The 27550-nt window shown below is 44.5% G+C and overlaps 1 long non-coding RNA gene across 1 annotated transcript in view; it reads left to right on the top strand.

Annotated features, from left to right (window-relative positions):
- The window catches only part of LOC102371124, a 34981-nt gene extending 11470 nt beyond the window's left edge, over nucleotides 1-23511 (top strand). The window contains exons 2-3 of the long non-coding RNA XR_323664.2: nucleotides 8660-8791; nucleotides 23180-23511. This is a non-coding gene — a long non-coding RNA (uncharacterized LOC102371124). The remainder of the gene's footprint in view (nucleotides 1-8659; nucleotides 8792-23179) is intronic.
- Nucleotides 23512-27550: the final 4039 nt, after the last annotated feature.

Genomic DNA, 27550 nt, shown 5'->3' with positions numbered 1-27550 from the left:
GAGCAGCCAGCACCACCTGCCTGAAACCACTGGGCTGTGCTGTGCCCCTCCCCCCGCCCCTTCCCCTACAGACTTACCTGACATATAACGAATTTCCCTCTCATATAATGAATTTTGAGTATAAAAAGGGGCATTACATAAAAGCGATTTCACATGTAGAGAATCCACATAAAGCAAGGGAAACCTGTACTACATTCAACCAGGTTTATCTCAAACCAGTTTCAGCCATTTTCAAACTGGTTTATGTGCACTGAATGTCTGTTCTGTTACAGATTTAAACCAGTTTCTGATCACTTACACTGGTTTATATGTAATGTCTGTCCCTAGCTGAGGAGTCAGGCCAGGCAAGTGCAGACAGGGTGGCACCTGCTCCAGTCCATCCATCTTGATCCCCACAGCAACAGTGGTGCTTGCCCATGGGGAAGCAGATCTCCCAATTAAGCCCAGCAGCAACCTCCTGGGGCTTTATTTCTGAAACTTTTGCTAATACTACTATATACTTAAAGTCAAAGAACAGGCACCAAAATACAAGTTTACCCAGGGTGCCATTTTTCCTAAGGCTGGCCCTGGGAAAGGTAATCCTACATAATTAGATAATTAACCTCTATTAATTGCTTGACATTTTTAAAGCACTCTGAACATGTTAAATGCTATCATTAGCAATTTTGCAGACAGTGCACAAAACTTTGGACTGTTCCTGGAAGTGAACTGGCAGTGCAGGTTAGAGAATTGTAATATAATATCAGTGCAACATTAGCTAAAATGGTCTTCAACAGCAGCCATAGCTGTGTTAGGCTGCAATAGACCATCCTGGAAAAATGGGGCATCTGAGTGGCGAATTGTGTATATCAAAGTAGAAAGAAGGCAACCTTTGTAGCTGAAAGCCCTTAAAATACAATTAGTATTTTACTCAAAGGCATCCTTTAATTTCTATAGTGGTTTTATTTACACTAAGCACATCTAGACAAGATGCTTTACTCTGATGTAGCATAATTTACTGCACAGTAAGCATGTGCGTCTACACATGCACATGCTTACTGTGTAGTAAACCTCATTAATCATGAGTACATTTTCTACCTGCAAATGCAAGTAGCACATTTACTCATGATTAGTAATGGTGCAGTAGCACTCATATAGACATTGACCAGGGGGCACCAGAGCCCAGGTAGGGACTATGTCCCCCTACCCCTGCAACAGGGAGATCCAAGCCCCCCTCTGAGATCAGTGCCTGGGAGATAAGGGTTTCCCAGCCTCCGCCCCACAACCACAGTGCCAGCGCTAGGAGATAAGGTTCTCCCAGCCTCAGACCTGTGACAGTGGAACTCAGACTGGGAGATAATTGTCTCATAGCACCAACCCCGTGGTTGCAGAGCTGGCAGTGTGGAACAGGCTGGGGAGCTTGTTCCCTGCTCAGCTCTGTGAGTGCAGAGCTGGACAAGGAGCAGGCTCCTCAGCCTGTTCCCCACCCAGCTCTACATTTACACAGCTGAGGAGAGAACAAGCTCCCCAGCCTCCACCCTGCGGTCATGTAGCAGGGACTGTGAACTGTCCCAGTCAGGAGCAGGTCCCAGCCCTATGCTCTGATTGGGTGATCAAGGCACAGGGCTTGGAAAGATCTGTAGGGGTGGGGTAGATCCCAGCTCCCTGCCACAATCCTCAGCAAGCTAGCTGCTAGCTGCCCCACCAGCAGATGGGGCAGGGGGCTGGGACCTGCCCCTCCCCTGCAGTTCTTTCCAAGTCCCCTGCCCCTGCCCCTGCCCCTGATTGGGGAGCCAGGGCCAGGAACTCCCTGCTACCAGTACAGGGGAACACTGTCTCTGCCTCAGCAGCAGGCAGCCCCTCGGGGGCAGGGTGCAATTTCCCAGCCCCAGTGAATAGACAATTGTTTCCTGGCCCAGTGCTCCCTGCCAGCCCTTGGGCTAGCACCCAGCGCAGGGGACCTAGAGCTCTCCCTGGTGGAAACAGGGGCCCATTGTAGGGTCTTAGGACGCGGGAGCAGTTTGTTACCATTAGCAGTAAATTTTCTCCCATGTTCCTGCATGTGTAAACACCTGCCTGGGAGCGTTTACTCATAAGTAGTTTACTCGCAAGTAAACTGATCCTGGATCAAGTTCATGTATAGATGCACCCACTATGAACAAGAAGGAATACTGCAGTATTCTAATAGTCAGAATTCTTCAACAGAGAAGTGTGGGAAACTGGGTTATACATACTAGACTATCAGTGATCAGGAGATATGCTACTATGCACTGTTCTGGAATTCCTTGGGAATTGGTATGAGGTTCAGGCTGGTGGCAGAGCATGTTGGGAATTGCTATCCTGCAGAGGTATTTAGATTGCCATTTCTTCACAGCTGATAAACTCTGCTCTTCCTAGTAGGGTCCATCTGTTAGGCTATTAGCCTCAGATTCAGGACACCCAAGTTCAGTTCATTGGCCTTGTTGTTCTCCCTTTGACGTGGACAAGCCACTGAAGCACTATATATGCATAATTCTAGGAAGGTTTTAAAGTAAACACCGTGTCACATCTCTCGTGACATCTTGTGATACCTCTCTACTTTTTTACTCTAGTTTTATCATAGAAACTTACTTTTTTTTGTTTGTTGGTTTGCTGCACACTACACTATCCCTCTATGACAAGGGTGGGCAAAATACAGCCTGTGGGCCAGATCTGGCCCACCAAGGGATTCATCCAGCCCACAGTGGGTTCCTTGGCCCCACCCAGCCCAGGCATAGGGGGCAGCCTGGGCTGGCACATGTGGCTGGTCCTGCTGCCCCCAGGCACACGGTGGGGCAGGGGCAGGAGGGCAGCCAGACTCCACTTCCTAGAAGCCCCTGCAGCAACGGCTCCTTCTGGTTGCTGCCACTAGTGTCTCCACCACCACCAGACCCAGTCCTGCTGCCTGGGCACCCTGGCTCATCCACCCTGCACCCACCACCAGGGACACCAGATGGAGCAGGTAGGCAGGTGGGTTCTCCATGGAGACCAGCCTGGGACATCCACAAGCAGGGCATACTCAGCCAGGCAGATGGGATGGGGCTGCAGACAGGTGAGGAGAAGCAGCTAGGAGTGGGACAGGCAGATGGGCCCTAGGGTCATGGGGTGATGACAGAGTTGCAATTGTGCAGGGAGCAGATTGCGGCTCTGCACCAGGCCCTGCCCCTGTGCTGTCACCACCCCATGATCCTGGCCCTGGTCTTGGTGTCTGGCCCCTTCCCACCCATCTGCCTGCCGCCAGACATTGCTCCCTACCCGCCCATGCCTCCATCCCATCTGCCTGGCAGAGCACACCCTGGCCACAGAGATTTCCATGGAGAGCCTGCCTGCCCACTCTGTCTTGTGCCCCTGGTGGTGGATGTGGGACAGATGGGCTGGGGCTGGATAGGATCAATTGCCCCTCTCCCCTCTCTACCACACCAGGCTGTGTCTGCACTCCCCGCCCACCCCCTGCAAGGCCGGCAGCAGCTCACCAAAATTCCTAAAGTGACCTCCAGTCAAAATAATTGCCACCTCCAGCTCCATGAGGATTGTGCTGCCACAGGGGAGCTTGCCATCATATTACCACATGTTATACTCTCTCAGGGAAACTTCCCTTTGGTCCTATCCTGTTTTGGTACATTTTCATATCCTACAGCAGGAAGTGTTTGGTTTGACTAGACCTACAAAAAACACCTAACATTCTCTGCTGTAAAACAATACCATTCACTCCTACTTCTGTGCCTGAAATTTCCATCAAAACCATTTTTCCCTTCTATCATTTGTTCTTACACAACATCCCTGCCTATAATGTGAGCCAGGCAAAATATCTTTTTCAAATCTTCTATTTTTCTCTTATAAATAAGATAACATCCATACAGACAATTAACAGCAGAAGCAGAGAAGGAGAAAAAAAAAGGAAAACATTCACCCCCACCCTTGCAAACTAATAGAGATCTAGCTGGAGTGATCAATCAGATAAAAGAAGGTCACAATAAGGAGAAGGCAAAAAAAAAATGTTCCCTCCTGCCCCAAACAAAATCAGAGAGAAATGATGGGTGTAACCACATATACAGTGATGTGACTTGCCAGTACTAAATAAGACACATGATAACATGTGAGGAATTCAGCTCCCTGATGGTTTTGTTGTTTTGCTATTGAAGGTGCCATGAAATCTTCATCCTCAAGTTCAATTTTTTGTTCTGTTCTACAGTTGTCACAATTCATCTCACTGAAGAGAAAACTTGAACATAACATGTAATCTAGTTAGGAAACACTGTACTATCTCCAAATAATTTTTTGGAAGGTCGATGTGAAGGAGCAAGCAATGGAGGGTGTGTGGGGGTGTGTGTGTGTATCCATTCCATGAGAGAGAAAGGGTCACTAAAGTGGAACATCTAGTATGCTTTTGTAAGTATTGCATTACACCAGAAGGAGCAAGAAATAAGATATCATTTGTTAACTTTGTTAATATATTAAATCTACACTGGGCAAATGGACTGTTATTTGGAACTTGCTGCTATATCTGTCATAACAAGGAAGCTATGTCCTACTGAGCTTAAGTGCAGTATGTTCTAAGAGCACATAAAGCTTTGTATGAAGCTGATTTGGATGTTAGGTAACAGCACATATTGAATCACTTGGGGAAAAAAAGTCCCTAAAATCTCCTAGTAGTAAATTATCTGGAATTCCAAATAATACCTGGATATTTTTATCCTATTATCCCAATACTTATGGGTTTTCATGAGAGAGAGAGAGAGAGAGAGAGAGAGCGTGTGTGTGTGTGTGTGTGTGTGAGGGGGGAGGGGAGAGGCTAAATGTATACAGTCAATCTATATTTGTGATTGCAAACCAAAATGAGCCATTCTTGCATTTTTTATGAATGGGACATCATTAGAAAAGACTTCTGGCTGAAGACAAAGATGGGTATACTTTACAGAAAGCACCAGCACAGAGGTTTGAACAAGATGCCTTACTCTTTAGTAAATTGAAAAGAAGACATAAAATCTAATGTGAAAAAGTATTTCTCATGGTTTAATGTCATTAATCTTTTTTATTTCAATTGAAATGAAGGAAGATAAGAGCTCTATGACTATATGGTTCTTCTAGGAACATAATAGCAAAAGCATGATGTAGTGAGTCTGTAAAGATTTCATTGGTTCCTTACTGTGGCTCTGAAATGATCACGGTCTTAACAATGATATTGATCACCAAAGTGGCACTTTAAATGGCACTAGCTTTTTATGTCTTTTAAAAACCTCATTACTACCACATATTGCCTTCCTGTTCCCCCTGCATTAGTATAGCAAAGTGACATTGACTATTAGGAACTTCTTGTAGAATAGGTGCCAACACATGCCTCATTAATGACTATACACAAAACATATCCTAAACAGATAAAAAATAAGTATAATTACATTAGAGCTAGAATCATTGCCTATCTTGCCTAAAACTAGGTTTCTAAGCCCATATTTAAAGATTAGGCACCTACATAAGTGACCTGATGACCAAAAGACCTATGACTTCCACTTACATCAGTATGAGCTCTTGGTACTGATCCCTTTGTGAAATCAGGCTTCACATGTCTAGGGGCTTAGTATTAGATAGCCATAGTGCCACAGCAAAGGGAGGATGAGTGAGAGGACTGTCCCAGGTGCCGAAGCAAAGGGGCACCAACAGGCGCTGCCCAGCTGAGACAGGGCGCAGGACAGGCTGCAAGTGTCTCATTCTGGGGAGTGGGGAGCAGGGACAGGGGGAAGGCAGTTCCCACTGCTGCATGCACTCCTGGGCAAGCATGGGGGGGTGTGCCCCCTGGATCTGTGGACAGGGCGAGGGCGGGCTGCCGCTACAGGCTTTGTCCTGGGTGCCAAACTTCCTTGCCATGGTTCTGAATAGCCAAGTCCAAATTTTCAAATTTAATCGGTCTGCCTCAGGAGTGAAGATGGGTGTTATTCCCCTCCCTTCCAACTGAGGACATCAAAGTGCACCCTGGTGCCACAGTGGAGATCACCCTTGGGAACAGTAGACTTCATTTGTGTCACTTAGCCACCCTGAAGATTCCACAGAGAGATGGTGTCTTTATTTAGGGTAGCAAAGGCTAGTCAAGGGTTGTATTGTGTGTCCTAGCCCCATTCCTATCTCTGCTCTGCATTCTTCACTCTTGTGATACCATAGCTGGTTACAGTTGCCGTTCTGAGTATCTTGTGGCACTACAGATTCCACCAGCCCCAGGACATATGCATTGTTTGGACTGTGAAAGGTGCAAAGTATTATGTGCTTTTTTAAATGTCATATTTATTACTTCTGAGCCTCCCATCTGCTGACCTTTGGCCCCAATCCTGCTTCAAAATCTGCTGCAAAAGGTCCCTGCATTTGTGTTCAGCCCTATGGGGGAGGTTAGCAACTCCCTTTGCAGAACAGGTAGCTGTGCATCTGGTGCTACATATTATTATTAGTTTTATATGAAAAATGAACATCCCTTTTAGCTTTTGGTAAAAGCTTGCCTGGTTTAAACTGAAATATTACCTCTGCCTTGAGACACATTAATTATGACTGTTGAAGTAAGAATTCATTGTGAAGCCAGCAGAAGCTCTGGTGGGAGGATTTTGAAACAAACATAACTTCTTTTAAAATATCATTAAAAACAACTGAATAAACCATGTAGGTAAAGGCATTAAGAAACAGTGAACTTTGTTCTGTTACTACTTCTCCCTCTGGAAGATGCTGATAAGAGTTCAAGAGCAGGACAAAAAAGAAAGTAACAAAGAAAGGATGGGCCTTTAGCTCTCTGTGACTGCCCTCAAGTGAAATAACTAATCTGTTTCACTGTTAACATATTAATCAATTATGAAATTAGAACACAAAGGACATACCAGCCATAAACTCTGAGGGAAAACAGCTACTAGAATCATGGTTTTCCAATGAGCTGTTTCCGACTTGCAGGCCAAAGGCTCTTGAAATGCAAGCTGCAAATGAAACAGATCCTACCTCTCATTTGTAGCCTATCTTCAGGCTGTAGCAGGGGGTCCGCTGACAAGCCTATGACCGTGCTACTAACATGCAAACTTACACAGTTAGCTTCTTATAGAGAGACACCTCTTCCCTTACATCTAACCCAATGCATCCCCATTATGAGACACCTGCCTCCACCACATTTTGCTTCATAGGATAGCTTATTCCTGCCAGCTCTGATTCATAGCCACCCTCAGACAACTCTACTCCTGTCTGAGGTGTCCAGCAACCCACAAAAGGAAACATGTGGCAGGGCACTGTTTGTGCCGGCCACTTTAAGGGCCTGAGACAGCAGCTGGCAGGTGCCTGATGAGGGCAGCCGTTTTAGATTCAGGGCTGCCCATATAAGCAGGGCATTTCACTGCTGGGAGCTAGGCAACAACACTGCCTAGCTACTGGTATCATCTGGAGGTAAGGGAGGAGCTGTAGGGGATGGTCAGGAGGCTCCTGGTTCTGGGTATGACCTAAAACTGCACCCTGCCAGGAGTGGGTGGCCTGGTGGGGCTCACAGTGGTGTGGGAGCCCCCAAGAAATGCCAAGCCAGCAGCCACCCCGGTGAAAGGTGGGTCAGGGCACCTTAAATCCAGCTCCCGCAACTGGGTGGGTAACCCCCTTTGTAGGGTCTGGAAGGTGGACCCCAGAGAGAGAGTGAGGCCATAGACTCAAACCTGTCTGAACTTCCCCTGACTGGTCCATGCTGGGGCCAGGACCAGAAAGGCCGGGGGGCCACCGTGAGGAACGCCCAAGAGCTGAGGGCCTGGGGTGGGCCAGGGCTCATAGCCAAAGGTCCCGGGGGGGACCACACCCAGAAGGGGGAAGCAGTGCAGGGAGCAATGCTGCCCAGTATGAAGGTGGATGAGACCGCCTGAGGAGAGGAATCCAGGTGGGGTTCATTGAGGAGGATTCTGGGGCCCAGTGTGGGGCCAGTGATATTGATAATATCTGGATGCCATCTGCAAGTCTTGAGCTGCAGTGTAGGGGAGGAACGGAGCCACAGATAGCGCCCTCTGGCATCAGGGCAGGAAATGGGCAGCCTCTCACTTAACTTGCATCAATTAATTAATTACCAACAAGGCATGGTGGGCAAGAAGGCGGGCGGTTAGCCTAGAAACAGGTGGGTGGGCCACTGGGAAATCAGCCCTGCGAAGGCCCCCTGTTACAAAACACCTATGAAAAACTTCCCTCAAAATACCTGTTCTTCTCATGCAAGACTTTCAGTAAGCACCCAGCCCATGAAGATTCATTTCCCACCCCGCACTTTGAGGGAGTGAATTTGGAAACATCAGGGAAGCAATCCTGAGGTTTTCCATTTGTTTTGTGTGTTGATTAGTTTCCAGGTAGTGTGTCCATACATTTATGGTCTCTTCTGCATTGAATTTTTTTTTTCTGTCAAATTAGTCTCCCCCACACTTCAAGCTCATCAATATGACAGAAATTGGGGGGGGGGGGGGGTGTTGTTTGGAGTGAGCTGATCTGCACACAGCCAGTCTTATGTATGACCAGACTCCTAAAAACAGTAGGGATGAGAATGCAAGAGAAAAGGCAAGAACTTAGGAGATAAAGAGGTAACTTATTAATCTAAAAAAGTAGGATCTTTTTCTGGACACTGCTGGGTTTTTCCTAAATTTGTTTTCCTTTGTCCTGATCTTCCAACTATTTGTCTGCTCTGAAGAGGAGGCTCAACTTCAGCAGACTAACACGTTCAAATGTAGAGCAGAACAGAGAGAGAGAAACTTGGGTTAAGGCATAAGACCTTCACAACTAAACTTCAGCGAAAACAGCACTAGCTCCAGTTACCTGAAATGTAAGTGGACACTTTGTTTTATCATGTCTGTACAGAAGGAGTTCCAAGATCCTCTTGACCATTATTTCTCAATGATGGCTAGATTTATTCATGAAATGTAATGTTGCTTTTGTTGTGTTTGCCATGTTGCTCCATTAAGCTATATTTTTCATAGAAATTTTAAAACATAGAAACTAGAGAGAAACTGAAACTGAAATCATAATTGACTGAAGTTGAGTTTGTACAACCATTCACAATTAAGATTTATGGTATCAAAAAGCATTTAAACAAAAAGATCCTGATGGTGCCATCAGATCGGAGGGGGGACAAATGTTTGCTTGTAGGGATCTGAGTGTCAAGTCTTATAAAAACAAAAAATGATCCCCAGCTGTGCCCATCACTGTCAGAAAAAGGAATTATAACATAATAAATATCTGGTCTATTCCTGCTCTCATTGAATTTCCTGCAAAAATCTCATTGACTTCAAAAGTAGAAAGAACTAGGCCCATTAAAAGGTCCCATACACAGAAGCCCTGAATCACGGGAATTTTTACTCTTTCCCACTGCCTTTTTTGTGCACACAGTCTCCCAGATCCTCTGTCAAATCACTTGCTTTAAGGAAAAAGGAGGGGAAATAGCCAAGGAAACTGATAACAAATTAGTCAGTGAAGTTGTTCCTTTTTTTATTTAAAAAAAAAAAAAAATTTAAAGTGGTGGTAACCTCTTATGTTTGTATGCTTCTTGAGATGAAATCCTGACAAAACTCCTGTCAACTTCAACAAGGCTGGATTTCTGTCTGTTGCTGATACATCCTTACCAAACTAAAAGATAAACATAGAAGGAACTAGGAAAGAATTTAAAAATGTATGGGAAGCATGCAGCATAGTTAAGAACATAACAATCTGTTTGCTTTAAAAGTTTGACTGACCTTGATTCATTTCTAACAAATGGTTTCTTTGGCCACGATCCTGCGTGGTTACATGCATACTTAACTTGAGGCACGTGAGTAATCCCATATCAGTGAAATGGCATACTTGTATGTCTAATGTTAAGTATGTATATGAGTATTGGCAGGATTGGGACCTTGAACTACAACATACATTTCAACAGTATTTCAGAATGATTGTAGAACATTACTTGTTGCAAGTCCGCTTATAGGAGGGAGCTTTCTTAAAATCAATCTTCTGAATGAAAGGTGCAAGTCTTTGACAAAGAAAAGAATAGAAAAGCAAACTTGCTTCAGAGAACTAAATAAACTAGAGCAAATTCTCTTCCCTAAATGTTGTTGTTTAGTTTCAATAATTTTTGTTGTGTTAAACCTTTACGTGTCAAACAAAGAAACCATTGTTTCTCAGCTCTGAAAATGTGTGACTTCTAGTGAAAAAAATACCTTGCGATCTGACTGCTGGAGGCAGTGTGCGCCATCAAGTCAGTCAGACCAGGATTTCTTTCTTGTTATGAAAGAATTTGTTGCATGAAGACACCCGTTCACAAAAAAGGAAAGCACTTTAATATGAGCTGATCTTGAAGTCAGTAGAAATTAGGCATTTACCTAATATTAAGCAAATGCTTCCAGGCTTTCTTGAATAAGGACCAAAATTAATCTGTGTTGCTGGATTAGTTGAGGAAGACTATGGTGAACCAGGCTTGCAAACATGTTACTCTTAGCCATGACCCATAAATATTCTCTGGGTGCCTCAAGCAAGTTTGCCAGGAATTATGGGTTAAAGCCAAGATCTTGGAGAGGGTAAAAGTGAATGCACAGCACTGAAATGTGATCTCTTTTATGTTACTCTTTTGTATGAAGAAACAAAAAAACTGTTTTGTTTGGCATTTTTATGTACAAAGTCATGAATAGCACACTTCTCATTTCTTTTATAAGGTTATATACAAATTAACAGTTTGAAAGTTACAGCTTAGCAGTTTTTCATATCATGCAAGTTGGGCAATCTATCGCAATAATAAAATGGGAATTTTTATGCTGGCACACTTCTGAGTATTCAACAGAAATGGGTAAAGATGGGGGAAACACATAATATATCTTAGAAGTGGTAATATCCTGTTATTGTTTAAAAAAAAAAAACTGCTGGGACCTCATTAGTGACTATGAAAACATAATCTGTGAGTACTGTGAGGCAATAAATCTACTGTGTCCAAGGAAGAGAAGCTGGGGGCGGGAGAAAGAGAGAGCAAGAGCAATGTGTGTATTTACCTTCTTTTTTTTCTTTTTTTTTTTTTCTTACCCAGCTATGAGTTAGTAATTTCCATATCTTCTTGCCAAACAGCTTCCAGAAACTGTTAGTGAATTCAATAATCTGCTAATGAATGATAAGATAATTAGTCTGTATTCAGGAATACAGGAGACAAATAGTTATTTACATATAAGAATGCCCTTTTTCTTTCTGTTTTTTTGGTTTACACTTTTTAGGCCACAATCTCAGCTAAGGATTTTTCCCTTAATGTCACAAAGCTGGATTGATCTATGCTGCTTTCTGGAGCATGCTTTTCACAGATGAACATCTTTCACAGCTTTAGATAAAAAACATAGGGCCTTAAAATATTTTAAAATAATAGTCATAGGTTGAAAGGTAAATATTTTTAATAATTATATTTAAATATCTTCATATTTACATCCTATATTTGCAAGATTTAGATTAAAACTCTAAAATAGCTTGTACTATATACCAATCAGTTCTCGTTCTATGAATGATACTCAATAACACTATTAAGCCCCAAATTATTTTTAACCTACAGATATAGTACAACCGTGGTGTGGGCTAGTGCAAATCCATTGGCACTGGAAATGTAAACAGTTGCACAGTGGATGAATTTGGCTCTATATATGCAAAGATCACTTTGCCCATCATTAAAATGTGGTTGCTTCTACTGCAGAAAAGCAGCAGTGCCAGGAAGACTTTTTTTTTTAAGCAGGGAAAGTACAAGATAATATAGTTAATGGAAAATGGCCTGTAGGAAGTAAGACCGTACAGTAATTACATAGGTGGAAATTTATTTAGGGCTCTGGGGCTATCCAACATGCATTTGTGAGAAGTGCTGTGAAGTCTGTAATGACCACAAGAGGCAGACCAAACAAGTGGAAACTACTTATTGTCATGAAAATTACAGATTGGCTTCACATATAATCCCACTTTTTCTTACTATGGGATTCTCTGCTCCAGTCTTGTTTTCCATATTTAGCATTATATAGGGCATCTCATTAAAAATAAACTCCCACTTCCCACTTTGAAGAAGAAAGTAGGTGGTTTTTGGAGGTATGCACCCTTCAGGTTGTCTCAGTAATTAATAAAAGGAATTACCCATTTATCACAGAGATGTAGGATGGGAACAACTGCAGAAGTATCCTACTATATAGCATTATTGACTACATAGTAGATCAGGGTTTGCAGCTTGACACCTCTGTAACTCATACATACACAGGCACTGGGGAATTTATGGCTGCGCCCTAAATGTAGTAAATACAGTAAGTAATAATAGCATGTTTCAAGGACTTTAGGCCAGGTACATTACACATAAACTGGTATAAGTGATCGTAAACTGATCTAAACCCATAACCATACAGAAATTTGGGGTATATAGATAGACCAGGATCCACATTTTTAAGTCTAAGACAGAACTGGGTCTGTCTTAGAAGTGAACTGAAGTGAAAGTAATTCACTTTTTAGGATTTTAGTACAGTCAGATAATTGTTCAAAACTATCTCAACTCCTTTTATAGAGCCTAGATAAAACTAACCTTCAACTTTTAACACAATTCTATTTTCTCTTGAAAACTTCTACTTGTGTGGTATGGCCAAACACTGTCAGATTCTACAATACAAAGAGACAACAGAAAAAAATGGCAACTGAACACGCATGCTAGCCTCACCCAATCTGTGAGGTGAATATCACAAGGGACTGTATTGCTCCTGTCTTGCAAGGAAAAGAATAAAATGATGGTTGGGAATGAAACACAAGCTGTCATTCCTCAATTAAATTAAATGTATAGCGTAAGATTTTTCTCAGAAAAATCAGTGCCATACTTAACTTGGCTAAGTTCTCATGGCTCATTAAGAAGGAGAATTCATACATTATTTCCTACCCTAACAATCCCACTCAGGTGATATGTTAACAAAATGCCTTCCAGATTGTCATGATAGCCAAGTTCCAATTCATTAGTTCCCCAAACTAGGCTAAGTACAGACATTCAAAAATCCTGAGGCAGAAGTGACTAACTTTAAGCACTCAAAGTTAGGTCAGGAGTGAACAGAACGAACATTCACCCTTGGTGGGGAGGGGGGCATGCACGCTGCCTGCAGTGGTCAAGGTCAGCAGGTTGGGGCACTCCAACATGCCTTCCAATAGGCTGTCTCTGTTCCCCCACCCCCTCAGCCCCTCCACCACCACTGATAGCCAACCACTGGCAGGGGGGCAGGACTGGGAGCTGGCCATCTGGGCCAGGCATTGGGGGAGGGGGGACAGAGAGGGGAGGCCCCCACTATGTGGCCTTCCCCAGCAGTGCAGTCACACACACACCCTTGAGACATGCCATGCATGGCCCAGCACTGGGCAGCTCCTCAGTCAGCAAATGCACTGGGACAAGGGCAGGTATGGCTAGGAAGCGCGGTGAGCTATGGATGGGTAGGGCTGTCCTGCACCTCCAGGAGCGGGGATAGGGCAGGGGCAAAGCAATGAGACCCAGTTCCAAGGATGCTGAGTCCCTCCATGCAGACAGCACTCTGCTGCCACCCACCTTGCAGTGCCACCTGGGCACTTGGCTCTGCCCCACGCTACCCTGACCCGCCACTTACCCAGTAAGGAGTCCCACAGCCACACCAGGAACACTCCCCATGGGGAAGGAGCTCTTTACTCAGTGCACCACTCCTTGGGGACCCCTGCCTTGGCTGTGACTCAAGTCGGTGCCCCTTGGGGTGGTCCTGCTGGCCCTGGGTAGGGGGCAGGAACAAGGGCTGGGGCCAGCACCTCATGAAGCAGAAGTCACTGCAGGGGGGCCATCCACCCCCAAGTCGCTGCCTTGCATGTCAGTGGCCCACAGAGTGGGTGAACTCAGAGATGGCCAAGCACAGCAGGGTAGATTAGGGAAGGGCAGGGCAGAGTTGTGAAGCAGGCAGCAGCAGAGAGCTATCTGCATGGAACGGTTCATCATCCTTTGAGCCAGATCCCGTTGCTTTGCCCCCACCTCACCTCTGCCCCCACCCCATGCCCCTGGAGGTGTGCATCAATGACAGCCCTGACCCTGTGTACCTGCAGCCCACTGTGCTTCTCAGCAATGCCTGCCCCTGTCCCACTGCCTCTGTCAGCCAGGAGCTGCCCAGCTTTGGGCCATGCCTGGCATGTCTTGGGGGCATGTCTGGCTACAGCCAGGCTCAGATACCCACAATGCCCTGTCCTCAGCAGCACATGGAGGGTCTGCCTGCTAGGCCGAGCCAGGGTCCCGGGTTACTGGTACCTTGGTGTCACTGGTGTCTTGGCTGCAGCCCCTGTTCTATCCCACCCATGTCCCACTCCCCCATGCTCCCTGCCCTGCTGACAGGACCCCCAGATTCAAGCCAGCATTTCTGGAGGGGGCTGTGTGGTAGGGGTTCCCTCCCCCATCCTGCCACCATAACAGCAACTGGCAGGGCACAGCCGAACACAGGCTGAGTCTAGCATGCCACTATGCGAGAGGAAACTAGTGGGGGAGCCTGCAAAGCAGGCTGGGATGTTGGTGGACTGCAATTTAACTTGCACCAGCAGGGGATGTAGTACAGAAGTTCGACAGACCGGTCTAGCCTAAACTAATTAAGTCTGATACCATATCAATCTAGTTCTGTCTTAGACCAGGATCCACCATTTTTAAATCGGTCTATGTGCTCCAAATTTCTGTATGGTTATGGGTTTAGACCAGTTTACGATCACTTATGCCAGTTTAAGTTTAATGTACCTGGCCATAAAGTCCTTGAAACATGCTATTATTACTTAATGTATTTATTACATTAGGGCTCAGCCAGGAATTCAGCTTCCCTCTGTAACTGAGAACACTTTGCAGGAAGCGTTCTGAGTTACAACAATCCCCCTGACCAAACAGAAGTGCACTGTTGGTTCCAGGGGGGAAGGGAATCTGGCTGCTGGCCAAGAGCCTGCAGTTGATTTCCCTTAGCAACAACAGTCCCTCCTTTCTCCCAGCCTGTCCCTGTTTCAGAATGGGAGCAGAGCAAAAAGGAGGAGAAGGAGCTCATTCTAGGGGTTCCCGAGCCAGCACTAGAGGGTGGGCTGGGTGAATTCGACAGCTCCCGCCCAAGGTGGGGGGTCTCCAATGTATCCAACCTACCCCAACCTCCAGTAGGGGCTAAAAAAACCCATACCAAACTCCCTCCACTCCCTTCCCCCACTCCTATTCTGAAAACAGGCTGGCAGGCAGTGCAAACAGAAGTTACAGAAGATGCTCTGTTTTGAAACATCTTCATCTGACCCCTCATGCAGTGGGGGTTCAGATTTTCCCCCAATCAGCCATTTTTGAAGCAGTTTGGAGCCATGAACTTGAGTTTACTCATGGCTATAGACCACTTTCTGTGGCCAGAATGGGTGAAAATTGTCACTTCTGTCTGTGCCCTTTGTGTCCCAAGTGAGAGACACTAGAGATTCTTTTGTAATGAATCTGAAAACTCATCTTCTTGATTTTACAGAAGTTTGAAACTATCTAATGATCAGTAAAGTGCTCTGAATCTGATTATAAACTATGCTTCCAAGGCCACTAGGGTGGCTCCATTGTCTTGAAAGAGTTATTTTAAAATTACAACAAACTACAAAGATCAGAAACCACTCCTGAGCAAGAACTGAAAAAACTCAAGCTCTACAATAGGATCCAGTCTTTCAGAGATGTTCATCATCCTGAACTTCTTTTGAAGTATTAGATCCCCATGTTTGGCATCCCAAGAACCAAAGAACCCAAAATTAATGGATCTGATTAAAAATGTTAGGCTAAGAACTTTTTTCCATACATTTCATTGTCTTTTATCTTGTCCTTTTATCTTGTCCTTGTTCTAACTTCAGTTCTTTAAATCAACATCAATCCTATGGACAGTTTCTTCTTCTATGGCCAATAATAGAAACTTTTTAGCTCCCAACTAAAAGAGAAGAGAGCTCCAGCATTAGACCATAATGCAGAAAGAGCCAACAGCAACAAAAATGAAACACAAAACTAACCATGTCCAATCCAAAGTCATCTCCACCATCACATCCCATTTGTCTGGCGGAAGAGATTGTCAGATGTGATTTACTATAATCTGGAATCAAGTGCTTGCCTTGAAAGATATCACCAATTTTATAATGGATCTAACAGAACTATATGTTAACAAGGTCTGTATTAATTTATATTTTGTAGATACAAAAAGCCAACAGACAATCAGTGAGCTCCTGCTGAGCTGTATCTTCAAGAACAATTATGGCATTGTGTTAGACTAGCCTTTTTAAGATCTCAAAGTCAATAGAGAAATAAAATTTTGACATTTATGCCCAAGGGTAAGCAGCTTCCTTCTCCTACTGAAGGAACCTTCTCCTACTCCACAAGCAGCCACAAATGTCCAACTAACCTGTATCATGCGTGCATGAATGAATGATTACCAAGCAGATATAATAATAGTTACCAGTCTGGACAAAGGCTTGTACGCATGAGTAATCACGCTGCTTTACAAAAATGAGGCTTCTTGCCAGAAACGCCTACTCTTTACATCATATCTCTGATAAGATGGAGAAAATGAGTAGTGTGACCTTTAGAAACCAGTGTCACAAAAACATCTTGCTTTTTTTTCGGTCTGACCAGAAGTGTAAAGTAGCTAGCTGACTTTTTAAAACAAGATCAAAACAAGTATAGACAAATAATGTTTTGATAGAGATCTCAGTCCATCTGGTAAATGGCAAGAAACGGGTAAATATGAAACAATTCAAGGAAAAATAATAATATATGCCATATCTACATGTTATGAATATGATTAGCTACATCCTTACAAGATCTCTGGCTGAATTGTCTAGTATTTGAGTTTTTGGAGGGGAGAAGGAATGGTTTTTAATTTGTTTGCCTGTCTCTTTTTTTTTAATCTAATGTTTTAAATAACTGTCCATAAAGTGTGGTGAGAGAACCAAATGACTGTTTCTTTTTGTATGAGACTGTGGTTGGTTACTGTCTGGGGGTTGGCAGTATTGTCAAGAACTCCTCAGTCAGTCATGGTGCAGCTGAGATTTGCAAAGCCAATTAAGGAAGCTGAACACTAGATTCCCATTAATTTTAGTGGGACTATTCATCTGTGCCTTCTAGACCGCTTGGAAAGACCCAGCCTACATGTACATTACTCCACAGTTAACCATAGCATACTAATGGGCACACGTAATATTTAAATTCCTCTAATCTAGATTCATTTACTAAATTGAGTCTTTTTAATATGGGGGTGAGGATTGTTGACTTTATAATTCCAACTTCTATGTTAATTTATTCTATCCCTTGGTCAGAAAATAAAAATAACTTAGGTGGTGGCATTTTGCTTTTTCTAGTTGTGATTTATAATCTTATAATCAATTTATGGGCAATAGAGTAATTATAGAACCCGTTGTCTGTAAGTCAGAGACAATAAATCTACAATGTTGAAAAGTGTTGCCAGAAATTTGAGCAAAAAGCCATCTGAGTGGAACTGGAAAGTTGGTCCAAAGATTAAAGATATTAGTTAGACCTTTGTGCCAGTTAATAACTTCATCAATCAATTAGAGTTCTTGGAGTAAATGAACATTCCTGATGACTGCCAGAGTTTTCAATCCATCTTCTGGCCATGCCCAGGTGCATATGTGCTGAATCTGCCATTTTAGCCTCAGATTCAAAGACCTTAAAATATTCCTTGTTCATCAGTATTGTCATTAGCATACTAGGGGTGGGCAAGAGGGGAGCAAGTCCCAGGTGCTGACATAGAGAAGGAGCCTTCAAGTTCTCCTCCACTCCCCTCCTCCCCTTGTTTTCCAAACCTTGTGGGCCCTAAATTGTGCCCTCCTAACAATCGCCTTCACCTGCTGTTCCATCCCTGGGGCTGCCCTGCAGCTATGCAGTACTCTTAACTCTTTCTCTGTACCTCCTTCCATAGCATCCCATCCCAGCTGCTCTGTCACTCATCCTTGCCACTAAATTTGTAAATTGCCTCTTAGTATACATTGAAGCAGCAGAGAGAGTGAGAGGGGAAGACAAGAGGGACTTTCCTGCTGCAGGAGCAGATAGAGGTGACCATTAAAGGGGCATTTGGAAAAAGCTGGCCCAGGGCACAAACAAGCAGGTAGAGGTGGTAATTAATGCCCACCAGCTTCACCCAAGGGCGCAGATCTTAGGGCCTCATTAACATTCCACAGATTTAACACATATTATGCAATATTAAAGTTAAAACATGTTATGAGCAGTTGCACAGTAATGTTTACTAGGGCTGTGTGAAGTTTTGGTCCCTGATTTGATTTGGCGGAGATTCGGCCCACTTCAGTGGCTGAATCTCCAAATTCGAATCAAATCAGGAGACCTTTTAATCTCTCCAAATCAATTTGGAACCCTCCGAATTGATTTGGAAAGATTCAGAAACATTCAGTGATTCAGGCAGACACAGCTTTCAATGTTTTTTCTACATACCTCAAGGTAGCAGGCTGCTCATGAATGCAGTGATGGTGGGGCGGGTGGAGCATCCCACAGGAGCATGGGGGGGTGGGTCCCCAGCACACTCAGCAGCAGACCCGGAAGTGAACCAGAAGCACTTCTGGTCCACTTCCAAGTCTACCAGGGAGCATGCAGTTGGCTCCCCCTCCCCCAACCCCCTGGCTTGGTGACTAGTGCTTCCTGGGTCTGGATCCCCCCACGGCTGATCACTGAGCCAGGAGGGCATGGCGGGTGGGGCAGCATGCTCGGCGGCAGACCCAGAAGCAGACCAAAAGTACTTCTGGTCCACTTCTGGGTTCACCGCTGAGCATGTGGGGGGCCCCCTTGCGCTCCTGTGGGATGCTCCATCCACCCCACCATCACAGCATTCACAAACCACACCTGGTACCTCAACATATGTAAGAAAAACATTTAAAGCTGTAAGTATGGCTGAATCACTGATTCTCTGAATCAGCATCGAATCTTCAGATTTGGATTCAGCCAAATCGAATTAGGGACAGTGATCTGAATCAACTAATCGAATCACTGTCCCTGATTCAGGCCGAATCTGAATCGAATATGGTCTGTTTTGCACACCCCTAATATTTTCTATAATCTCTCATATGCATAGCCCATGCTCTGCCACTACAGGGCCCCTAAACAGGGGTCCTGGCATGATTTTCTGGCACACCTTGTTCACATATTTCTGACAGTGGCGGAAAATTTCTGAGCACAGAGGAAAGTACTGATTTGCTGACCATCTCGCTGAGGATATGAATTTCAATCCCTTCTTGGCCAGTGGAGAAGAGATCTTCAGCCCCTCCCTGATCAACTGTCCCAACTGGGATAGTGTCTCTAGCAGATTCCTGGAGAATGGCAAGTGGCAGAACCAAGCAAATCATTGCCTTAGCTGCTATAATCCACAGGCACTCTGTGCTTCGGTGGCACAAGCTCCTGGCCTGGGTGAGGCACTACTTTGAGGACTGTTATCATGGACATCAGGCTGACCCACTTGCAAAAGACACAACATGATGCTATCCAAACCAAAGCACTGTCGGCCTGGTATTAAATGCCACCTCAATGCTGCTGGGCACTACTAGTGAGCACTGACTGGTGGGATAAACTCATGCTTGAAACTTGGGACTTGCCATGGAATATTCATAGACTTTTGTGCTGAGTTGTGTTCTTACTGTAGTACAGTGACATCAGGCTTCTATGCCTCATGCCTGTCAAAAGACACATGGCTCTGGTGATTTGGAAGTTGATGCATGCTAACAGCATCTGTTTCATCACCAAGCAATTCAGAGTAGGGTGAACAATGACCTATTGAGGAGCTGGGACCTCAGTTCATTGGCTCAGGGATCTTGCACAAGGTCATCACCAGATTTGAACAGATGGGCTTCCTTAATTGCATGAGGGCCATTAATGAGAACCACATACCCATTCTATGCCCTCTTCATCATGCCTTAGATTATATAAACAGTAATGGGTTCTTCTCAGTTATACTCCAGGCAGTTGTGGACCATGGGAATGCTTCACTAATATCAAGTTTTGGTGGTTGAGTCACCTACCATGTATTCAGGAACTCCAGTTTCCTGGAGAGAATAAAGTGCCAGGCTTTACCCCAGGGCGCCCCCTTTAGAATCATAGAAATCATAGAAAATTATGGTTGGAAGGGACCTCAAGAGGTCCTCTAGTCCAACCCTCTTTTCAAAGCAGGACCATCCCCAACTACATCCTTCCAGCCAGGACTTTGTCGAGTTCAGCTTTAAAAACCTCCAAGGATGGAGATTCCACCACCTCTCTAGGTAACCCGTTCCAGTGCTTCACCACCCTCCTAGTGAGGGAGTTTTTCCTATCCAACCTAAATTTCCCTTGCTGCAACTTGAGCCCAATGCTTCTTCTCTGTCATCCTTGTTCTGCTCCTTGTACTCCAGATTCGAACATTGAATGCAAAGTACAGTTCCTAATCAAGATTCAAAGGACCAGCATCTAAAGTCAGGCTGTAATTTATTAACTTCTGCACTCACAACATAGTAAATAAGAAGTCAGACACAATGCAAAACACTAATATTGAGACCTAAAGGCCCCTCAGTAAGACAGAAATTTACCTCAGGCTATAATGGGTGCACCTTTTTCTAAACCCTATGGGAAAAGAAAGGGAGCAGCCTTGAGGAACAGTCCCAGAACTATTTCTCTCATGTTTATTTTTGTAACATGTAGACCTGAGGGAAGAAACTGTTGACCTATGGCTTTCTATCAGGATGGATAAAAATCAACAATTAAAAAAAATATATATCAGATTTTTTCTAATTTAAAAGATTTTTTTATTTAATCATATTTTTTTGTTAAGATGCTTTTTAAATTTTAATTTAAGATACGTTAGACTCAAAGATATCATCATGGAATAATAGAGGTGCACTGATACATCGGTGCCATATTGGATTCGCACCAATATAGGTAAAATTGACAGTACTGACAACCGGCTTTTTTTGTCTGATATGGCCGATAACATTCCCAATAAATGTCATTGTGCATGTGTGCAGATGCAGCACAGCATGCAGACAGCTAGGAGCACAGCCCATCAGTATGGAGAGCAGCTGGGTTCAGCTGGCAAGTCTATTGTGAGGGAAGGGGCATTGGGGGCGGGGGAAGAGGAGCAGATCACAGCCCCAGCGGTGGGGGAGGGAGTGGGACTGGGGCTGAGGCTGGGGTTGGGGCAGAGGCAGGTGCTGTACGCCTGGGGCAGGTGCGGGACAGAGCCATGAGCAGCTCATGTGAGGGGTGTGCAGCGTGGGGGGGGCTTTATATTTGAGGCATGGCGGGGGCCTTTATATTTGAGTTGACTAGCCATCCTCCCCCTTGATCATCTGGGACCTGGCCTACTGACTTCTCCCCTGGCTTATGAACCCATACACTGGATAACTGGACCCCAGGAAAGAGTTCTTCAAAATTACAAGTCGAGCAACTGTCAGATGGTGGTGGAGTGTGCCTCTGGGTGCCTAAAGGCATGCTGGACATCCCTGAGGATCTTGAATTCAGGCTGAGGGACATTCCCAGTTTTGTGGCCACTGACTAGATCCTCCAAAATTTATTTGAGGTGAAGAGTGAAGCCTTCCAGAAAACTGGGACAGCTCCAGATGGACGCACAGAGGAGGAAGCCCCTGGCATTTGGACAGTGGATGAGCTGAAGTGGTGCTCCCAGTTGAGTATCCTGAACATAACCACCAGCAGGCCATTCCAATTAGGGATGCCTTGTCTGACTACTCTCTGGGACAATGTTCTGCCAGGCAGGAGGAGGTACATGGAGACCTCTGAGTGACTGTGAACCCTTCATTCACTGCAGTGCACCTTTAATAGTGTGTCATCTGCTTTTTCAGAACATCTCAGTAAATATCTTTCATGTTAATCATTGGATTTGACACTCCCAGACCCCCAAAAACATTACCAATCACCCTTTCCCCAGAGTTGATGAAACTTACTAAGAGCTGGCATGGTGTTGTTTCTTACTGCTCAATGAGGGTCTCACTCAAGTTGTCCCCACCTTGTGTGTCCTGAGTCAGGGTCAGACTAGTCACAGCTTTGCTGGAGAACGAGTCCATGGTTTAAGCATGCTTATGCTTCTCCACAGCTATTTCAGGAGAAGGCAGCAGAGAGGCAAAGCCATTGTTGTCTTTGTCACCATTATGCTGCCCCAGACCTATGAGCGTGCAGTGCAGAGTGTGGCAGGGAGCAACAATATGGTCCTCCTTGAGGATTCTGGATAGCTCCTAGTGGTAGGGGACCATGCTCCTCTCAGCACAGGAGACCTTGGCATCCATTTCCCAAAAGTACTGTGACATCAGGCACTTTTAGTGTGGGTCTCAGCCAGTTCCATTGGTGCCCCCAAGGCACCATCTGGGCTGCAATGCACTTGTAAACCACTTGGTGTTGTTGGCTGCCCTTCATGCCCCTGGTAGCAGTAGCAATGGTTCTCTCTACTCCTCAGATCATGATTAGGTTCAACACCCCATCACAATTCTAGTTCAAATCCTGCATGCTAGGATCTGAGGAGGGCATTCTCTGGTGCAGTTTGGTTCACAAAGCTAGCTGACTGCTGTTCACACCAGAGTGCTTGAGAAAGTGGTGGGCCTCAGCAAACCTTGAGAGTGTCAATGGTTGCTTGAGGAGGTGTCATGTGGGCCGGGTTCACACCCTGACGGGGCAGCTGGGAGTGTCACTTTGGGGTTGGTACCACCCCCATCGGGCCATATATCACCCCCCTGGGCAGTAGAGTTCTGGCAGGTGGATAGACCACCCCATAGAGCTAGAGTGGGGGGCTAGGAGTGGTGCAGCCTGGGATCCTGGAGGATTGCAGATTGCTATATATCTCTGTGGAGTAGTCCAATGATAGTTGAGCATATGTTACTTAATACCATCCAGAAATACTCCTCACATGAAAAGTCATAACTTTGCTATGATACTACCACACTGAGCACATCTTTTACTGCTTAAATGCACAGTTGCTTCCATCTGAAGTACATCAAACACATACTAAGTATAACATGCGACATGGCCCTGGCTGTCTTTACCTTTGCTTATTGTTGTTTTAGGCTGTTGACTGTACTAATGATTTAAAGAAATAGTCTTCCCTGCTATCATTGCAAATCAGATGCTTCACTGAAGTCAGTGGAATTCTACCAGTGTGTAAAATAAATGAGCATAGGGAAGCACAGAAGCTCCCATGATTCTGGCACTCATCAAATATTGGCATTACAGATGACTTAAAAAGCTGTTCAGATTCCTGAGGAGACTGAGACTTCTGGACTGAAAGAGGTGACCCAGAAGGACTGTACACACTTCAGAAGAACATGGAAAACACCATGCAACTTCCCTTTACACTGAGAACAACACCTCATGGTCTCAGTCCCATGAAGATATATGACCTGAGCTGCCATCAGGAAGTCCTGTCACTTACTGTCCTCTCCCCAGACTTACTGAGGATTCTACATTGGATTGGTGCTGCAAGCAGCAGATAGTGGTGATTGGTGACCAAGACCCCCATGCTGCATGGTGCTCCACATAGACAGGCTCCTGAACCTGCTTGGAATACCAACTAAGTCAGCTGTGCCTGTCCAAATAGAACAATTTACAGATTTGGGGCCCGGGTTTCTACAAGTTTGCAGGTACCATTTTTAAGTTAAAGTCTCTGGAGTGATCTGTTTTTGGCATTTGTTAAAAATAATAATAAAAAAAAATGTGGCAAAGCCCTCTGCACTTCCTAATATCAATGTGCATTCTATTTGCAGAGTACATAGTTGGTAGAAAGCCCGTATTCCTGGCCTTTAGCAAAAGAAAGAATTTCAATTATTCCATAACTTTACAGAATTGGGAGGCACTACGGGCAAGAGCAAAGGGTTGTCCTGGTCCATACATGGGGGTAACAATTGCACAACTAAATGAAAAACACACACATGTTATAGGGGGAAAACAGTATACAACTAATACAAATTGTCAGGGGATGCAGTGGCACAGATGCAACCCCCTTTCAGTTGATGACACCACAGAAGCAGCAACTAGGGACTTTTTTATGTCCCTGAATTGGGTACGAATACTCTCCTCCCCACATGCTCCGCAGTACCTTCCCTCTCCTCCCCTTCTCTCCCCGCTACCCCTGTGCACCACTGTCACTGTCTTTGGAACTAGGGACAGACATTACACATAAACTGGTTTAAGTGATCAGAAACTGGTTTTAACCTGTAACAAAACAGATGTTCAGTGCACATAAACCAGTTTGAGAATGGCTGAAACCGGTTTGAGATAAACCTGGTTGAATGTAGTATCAGGATTAACTGATTTGGTTCAAACCATTTTATGCCATGTCTGTCCCAGACATTTAAGATCAACCAGACACCCCCGGCATCCTGGTATGCTCTCTGGGCTGGGCAGGGCTCTCTGCTCCACAGGAGGCCTGGCTCTCCCCTCGGCTTCCTGGCTCCAGCTCCAGAGACTGTGGGCTGCTTCCCCCTCCCCTCACCAGTCCCTGGTAAGCAGGAATTCCCCCCTCCCCTCTGCCTTGCAGAGAGGTGTCTGTGTATTATCTAGCAGACCACATGCTGGCTACAGTCTGTGCTGAATCAACAGGCAGAATCAACAAGTAGCTGGTAATGTCCCTCTGTTGTTTTCTTAACTGGGTGATAAACACTGCTATCAATTCCCTGCTGGGCTAATCAGAGTGTTCTGCCAGAACCTGGCCACATCCCCATCAGCTCCATATTGTGGAAGGAAGGGAGGGCTGCTCTAGCACCCCCCAGCTTCTAACCTGAGCCACTGCAGGCATGTACCTGCATTTCTGGGATGTCTGTCCTGTTAAAACTGATTTAGCATAGCCAGGTTAGACTAACCTGCAAAGATTGAATCAATTCAGGCTCAAGCTTTTTGAATGTCTGTCCCTAGGCTGTCTGCCCTGGGTGGGGAGAGCAGAGGGAGGCTCCAGACCTGCTTCTGTCTATGCCAGCTGGGCTCTATGGAGAGCTGGGCTCAGTGACAGACAGGTTTCCGCTCTGTGTCTGCTACACTGTATGTTCCCTGACAACCGGGGAGTAGGCATCAAAGCAGGGAAGCTGCTTGTTCCTGCCACTGCTGCTGCAGTCCCTCATCCAGCCTGGATCCACACGCAGTCTGGCTTGAGCAGGACAAGAGCAGCTCTAGAATCTCTCTCAAACCCTGAACCCAGAGTCACCCCTGCTGGAGACAGCAGCAGTGGTGGTCAAAGGATGGGGGGAAATGGGAGGGGACATTCATGACTGGGAAGGAACAGGGAAGGGAAGATTCTTACCTGATTGAGGGACCCTGTCTTCTGGTCCCATGGTGCTGGAGGAGCTGGCAGGAGAGAGGGTACTGGGAGCGAGAGGTGCAGCGCCGGTCAGTGCTCCCACACCTCCCTTTGCAATGTCCTGGATCCACCCCTGCCAACTGTTTGGGTTTTTTCCCCTTAATTCCTCTGTTGTTATAATCTTCAGGCATTAGCATTATCTTGCAAATAGTACAATGCTAATACCTAGGTCCAACTTCAAAATGTAGTTGAAAATGAACAGCCCATTCGCAGGGGGGGGGAGTTTAGCTGCATTCTTTTCTTTTTTTTTTATTGCCAAAAATCCCGAAGTGGGTGATTATATAAAGGGAAGGGGAGAGGATTTCTTCCCACCTCTATTCTGATGCTAGAAAAGAAAGAAGGAAGGAGAGAATGGGCTAAAATCACCAAATCATTTCAATGTTCAGTACTTCACTTTCTGGTCCTACTTGATTGAATATGCAGAAACCAATACAGCTGCAGCAGAACCCAAAACTCAGCTACTTTTTTCCATTATTAACCCTGAAGTCTTTTCATTTTGAAAGGATTATTCTTACTGAACTTTGGAATGTCAACCAGCATTACTAAATCTGCACACGTATTGCAAATAATACTCATATAAGCATTTGTATATATAAAAGTCAGGAACTTGTTATAATGATAAATGGGTACCCCTTCTTTATTTGCTTTACCCAAACATTTCTGGGACTGAAATGTCATTAAAAGGAAAATCAGTAGAAAGAGAAAATTCACACAAATTGTTAAGACATGTGCATGCATACCAGAAGTGTGGTCTTGAAAGCTATCTTAGTTTGGGAGTCATTTAGTTTTGCCACATGCAAAATGGGAGATAGAGGAAGGAATAACCAACCACCTGCCCTCCCTCAACCCCAAATATCACATAACTCTAACAATCCAATCAAACCATGCAATGAAGTGAATTATAAAGCAATAGTCACCATAACTTGTTTGGAATAACCATAGAATGAAACATTAATATAAACCATGTACCTAATCATTAATATAGACCATTTACATTGAAATCTGTGGCTAATTCATGCAAACTATGGCTAATAGTTTCGCCCACTCTAACCATGATTGCTTATTGTATCCTTCACCCAACTTTGACCTTTGCCTATGATGTCACCATCAATATTATCAGTCCATGAATACCAACAATTAAAAATATTCAGAAACTTAATTTGTATTCATTTACTCTTGACACAAGGCACTACCATTATTTCTGCTTAGGCAAGCATCTTTACTCCATTATGGCCCTAATTATGCCAAGCACTTGAGCATCTGCTTAACTTTAAATATGTTCTTAATCCCACCTGACTTCAATGAATTAAAGTGCTCCTCTGAAATAGGGTTTTAGGCCCAGATCCAAAAAGGTATCTAAACTCTCACTGAAATCCATGGGAAGTAACTCACCTAAACACTTAATAGAATCTGACTCTTAGTCTTCTGCTACATTTCTTATAGCCAGCAAACAAAGCTACTCCATTTTTATCTCTTGCAGCCCTCATAACGCACTAAAGATGATTCATTGCAAGCATAAGAATGCATTATCTGTGGTCTAAGCCAAAATGTATCCATATTACATAGCGTTTTTGCCATGTTATCCCTATTCTTCCTGTTTTCATTATGAAAAACATACAAAATGATTGTGACATTCCTCTACCACTCATTTCCTCTCTATGCTAATTGAAAATGACTCAAATACCCAGTGAAGTGCCTGTGTGTCAGAGCTATAATTAAGCTTGCCTAAACGTTTCCATTCTGAGGGCCCAGTTTCAGTTATTCATAACTTCCTTAAACTTTCACCTTTTTGATTGAACTTTTTCTATAGCTGGTTTCTTTCCAAGAGTCACTATTTTTGGAAAGTCTGAGCATGAGTTGAGTGAAAATAAAAGTCCACTTTTCCCCATTATTAAAAACAAACCCCTGACAACTTGCTACCATCTTTAGAACAGACATAACTGTCAAATGTTTTCAGGTAGAAAGCTGAAATTTGGCAAAGAGATGTTCCCTAAAGAGAAAGAGTGCCTTTCAGTGTCATCCTGGAAATTGATTTTGATTTATCCAATTTATGTGGGCTTAAAGATTTAAAGGTCACTTACATGGAATTGTTTTGCAGTAATGATACCTAATTTCTCTTTTTCATGACTAAATCACAAAGTAGTTTGCAGAGGAGGCCAGTATCATTGTCCCTATTTTATCAACCAGCAGGCTTTTGTCAGAGTTAGGAGTGAAGCCCAGGCTTCCTGAGATCTGGTCCAGTGGTCTGTCCCCCT

This window comes from Alligator sinensis, unplaced genomic scaffold (assembly GCF_000455745.1).
Source record: "Alligator sinensis unplaced genomic scaffold, ASM45574v1 scaffold579_1, whole genome shotgun sequence".
Lineage (NCBI taxonomy): Eukaryota > Metazoa > Chordata > Crocodylia > Alligatoridae > Alligator > Alligator sinensis.
Note: the sequence above shows the minus strand (reverse complement) of the source record. Positions and strands in the feature narration are given on the sequence as shown.